General features: G+C 34.4%; 1 long non-coding RNA gene across 1 annotated transcript; it reads right to left on the bottom strand.

The window, feature by feature from the left end:
* Window positions 1-1,676: 1,676 nt before the first annotated feature.
* On the bottom strand, window positions 1,677-3,662 carry LOC130054774 (uncharacterized). The gene is made up of 2 exons (XR_008803108.1): window positions 2,778-3,662; window positions 1,677-2,562 (listed from the first exon to the last, which is right to left on the bottom strand). It is a non-coding gene; the product is annotated as an uncharacterized LOC130054774 (long non-coding RNA).
* Window positions 3,663-4,677: the final 1,015 nt, after the last annotated feature.

Genomic DNA, 4,677 nt, shown 5'->3' with positions numbered 1-4,677 from the left:
ATTCCCTGTCGACCGGTCACACCCGCCATGATCCCTATATCTTGACCAGGTAAACGAAGTTATCCGTAGTCAAAGTCAGTGTACATAGAAGGTCTAACATGTTATTAGAGTGAAACACGTCAAACACCTTTTGACCCAATCATAGGTTATATTGGCAAACTAGATTGTTATAACGACCATAGAATTTGCAAAATGCTGATTTTAAACGAGACTGTTGAAATCCCTGCACCGTAAACTTGCTTGTCAGTAGCCTGGTATGATTTAGAATCTGATAATACGCAGAACAAGCTCTTGCGTATTGAATCAGTTAAGATATATACACACAATATGCAGGTGATAATGAAATATTGATACATAAATATGGGAAGTTCACGATGGAGAAGTTGAAATCATCCCGTTGTCATAAAGTTGAGTTGTTAGTTTATCTATATTATTTAATATATACGAAAATATTTATTTTTGAAAAGCTACTTCCTATCAATGTAAAATGACATAATTTGAATGTAATGTGCTTTCACTGAATAAAATGATAACCTTTTTGACCTTGTGATGCATAAATCACATAGATATTTTAAAAACTTACAACAATCAAAGTGTGCATTGATACGTCAAGATAATGCCATAGAAAATGATTTACAGTGATGAATGACGTTCATAAGACAGCATTAAAGCTAATGCAATCATTGTTACTACCTCAGTGCACTATGTATTTGATTAAAGTTACCTACATACTTAATGAATAATTAGGTAATACTTATTCCTTTCGGAAAACCGAAATTCTTTAAAATCGCGTTTTAATTTTTAACATATTTAATATCCCAGTCAATGGGAGGAATGAAATTTGAGTTACTGTATCTACACTGGATTCCAAAGACTCTAAAACCCCTGCAAAGATAGACACATAGCATAATTCAGTAAATGTTTTACCAAGCTCTTACCTTTATACCTCACGAAAATAGTGATTGCTCTGAAAGAGAAACTTCAAATGCATGGTGCCATAACATTAATACGAAAAGTAGTGAATAGAAAAGAAGGATTTCTAAAAATACAAAGGACTTTTGGTTTTGAATTCAGGAAACGTTCATAAAATCAACACATTCGTTGTATTCCCCTTTTAGGTATCTATTATTTATCTTTGTATGTACTTTCCATTCAAATTGCTAAAAATAGTTTTTCCCAATAATCTTTCTTGTTTTTCTATTCGTATTGAGAAAAACAGAGCAGTGTGCCCGGCCCTAAACTGTGGAATGCTCTACCATATGATATCAGAACTGCTGCTAGTCTCTGTATCTTTAAATCTAAACTAAAGACCTATCTGTTTTCAATTCATTACAACTAGTCTGTGCCTATCACGCCGCCTATGACGTAACAGTAGCATTTGCTTTCGCCGCTGAATGATGACGTTACCCTTTTTCCCACAGCGCTTTGGAGTTGACTTGTGAAAATTCGGAATTTTTAACACATTTCTTCACTACGTTTTCCATTGTTATATATTCTGTTAGTTTATCGCGGATAGTTCTGATAAAAGCTCATACTTTAAGACTATCGAATCGGGAGTGAAAGCAAGTGAAAAATTACGATAAACCCAGATAGCAAGCTAACATTGGGCCAACGTTGGGCCAACGTAATCAGTTACATTGGGCCAATGTTGGCAAATGACGTTGGCCCAATGTAATTTTGCTCATCGGCCCAATGTTGGCCCAACGAGTTGGGCCAACGTTGGCCCAATGTAATGCAAGTTTTCTCATGACATTGGCCCAACATTGAATCAACGTTGGCCCAATGTGTGTGACATTGGGCCATCGTTGGCCCAACGTCATCAGTAGCCCTGTGTTGTGTGCCTTTTTCGTATATTAGCCCAACATTGAATCAACATTGACCCAGTGTGTGTGATATTGGGCCATCATTGGCCCAACATCATACACAGGTTGGCTTAATGTTGTGTGCATTTTCTAATGATATTGGCCAATCACTGAAATAAAATTGGCCCAATGTTTGCCGAACATCATATACACATTTGGTTATTTGTTTTGTTTTTTCATTTAAGCAATAAAATATTGTATTCAAATTTTAGAAACGATTCCAATTTGCAGATGAAGTAACTAATCTCATAATCCTCCTTCAATTACAATATAAGGTTGACCACTGTTAGAGCTCAGTAGAAAATCTATCCATTTTTTTAAAATCTCCACCAGAGACATAAGGATTGTTCAACTTCTACACATTATCAAAACAAAATAAAAGACATCTAATGAATTTAATTTGTGTTAACAACTGGTCAAATGAAAATATGATTAAAACAATAAATGCATTCCAGTGTAAACAAGTTAACTTTGTCTCTTTGTCTGATACATGTGCATACACTTTAATTCTTCCACAATTATGAATCACTGTCCTCTGTTGCATTCTGGGAGCTTTGGTTTCTCTCTTCGTCTTTTTTTCTTTCCTCTCTTTCTTTTCGACCTCCTTCACGGTCACATGCGTACCGGAACCACTCTTTGATAACATTGTTTATCTCATTGTGTGTTGCGTCTGCACATAATCGGTTTGCTCGAGCAGCTCCTTTCAATAAAAGTCAAATAATTACCCTAAATTTCTCTCTACTTAAAAAAGAGAAGCTGTAATCTTAAAAAAAGGTGTAAGCAAAAATTATTTTTAAAACTGCAGGACTGTACAATGACCCCTGATCTAGGTAAAAAGTATTAACCTGTGGCTCTGCTTTGAAATCTGAAATATTTAACTGATTTGAGATAGATATACATATATAATGTTCTTACATTTCCGTATACGTATGCCAGGACGTATTACTTTAATCTGAATTCACAATAAAAACGATTCCCCGGAATAAGTTTTCCTTTTTCAGTTGCCTTGTTTCACGTTATTCCTCAGTAAAACTCCGAGATTAGAATGCTGGACGCGTAAAATAGATACAGGATTGACCATCCCAACATATCAGATATCAAGATTACCATGGAAACTGGCCAGTCTCAAGCTGTGAAAAACTCTGTCCTAATTGCTTGGTCAGTAAATGTGCTCTTATCTTAGAATCTGCTTCCTAAATCCAACACTTTAGAGCATTTATGTAATCTTTGCATGTGTTAAACCTTTCTCTTTTGAGTTCATTCTTTTGATATGCAAGGTTAATTTTCATCCCTGCACAAATGATAATTGAATGTATGTTAATTTTTTAATATGTTTTCTAAAATGTATGCATATATTTTACAAAAATTATAAATATTTCAAATCAATTATACATTCTATACGTAGCTTATTTTAATTAACTCATCATCCTCTTCTTCAAAACATGCGAGTCATGCGCATTTGTGTGTGCGTGTGTCATAAATATAGATATCAAAATCTATTTTTTAGTCGAATTTCATCACAATCTTACAATGTTGGGCCAATGTTGTATTCCCAACTAACCTCGGTACCAGTATGAAAGTGATAAGTTGACATTGGCCCAATGTTGGGCCAGCATTGTGTTGACAACATACTCCGGCAATTAATTAGTCACAATATTACAACGTTGGCCCAATGTTGGGCCAATGTTGTATTCCCGACTAACCCCGGAATCAGAGTATGAACGTGACGTGTTGACATTGGTCCGATGTTGGGCCAACGTTGTTTAGCCAATGCCAACCATCGGCCAACGGTCCAACCATTAGCCAACGTTGGGCCAACGTTGTCATGCTATCTGGGAATATGGAACAAAATATTTTCTTTTGAAAAGATATATAGTCCAAAATTTGCCTTTTTTTCCCTTCTTATTATTTATTTTATTATTTATTCTACATGTATGTTTTTATAACAAAGAAATATCACGAATTAATACTTTTTTATCTACTAGTATTTTTAAAAATCATATCAATATACATGTATCTACATTTCCAATTGATTTTCCCCCTTCAATATGTTATGTATATATTATTTGTTTTAATTCAAACAATCTTATCATAAAATTTCATCTTTATTTCAAAGAAAAAAGTGACGACTGATTCAAAGTTTACTTAATAAAAATAAACGAATATAAGTATATTCATATAAGTATATATAAGTACTACATCTTGTTCTGTAAATAAGAATTATCCTATGTAGTTGAAATTTTTTTTACGCATGCATAAATTCTCTTCAATATTTAAAACAAGATGTGAAAAAAGCAAAGCACTGCTGTACATTACACAGTCCGTATCCATATGCCGCGAACTATGTTTTTTGGGGGAGGGTGTGTGCTTTAGAACAGAAATTACAAAAATGTACTGTAGCCACCTTGCAATTGTTTTTGCGGTGTTCTGCATGTTCCGATTAGGAGCTGTGTCAGTGCGAGGCCTACAGGCACGTAGCATCTTCTTTTCAACAACATAAAAAGTGGAGGGGGGGGGGGGCGAAGATGTCTTGTCTAAAATTATTGACAAGGAAATAAAAATAGGGGAGGTTGTCTGAACTTCAAGTTCTAATTCGTAAAAGGGGAGGAGTGTTCATTTATTAAAACTGCCTCAACCTCCGCCCGACTGCGATTAATTAGATAGTGTGTGTGTATGTCAAACATGTTAACATCTCGAAAAAATGATTGGTCTGAACAGAAATGTATAAGAACATGTCGTAACTTATCACAACATTTGTAATTCTATTAAAATGAATTTAAAACTACACTTATTTTCCTTCTATTATAAAAATTGT

The sequence above is a fragment of the Ostrea edulis genome, chromosome 5 (genome assembly GCF_947568905.1).
Source record: "Ostrea edulis chromosome 5, xbOstEdul1.1, whole genome shotgun sequence".
NCBI lineage: Eukaryota > Metazoa > Mollusca > Bivalvia > Ostreida > Ostreidae > Ostrea > Ostrea edulis.
This window is presented reverse-complemented; position numbering and strand designations above follow the sequence as displayed.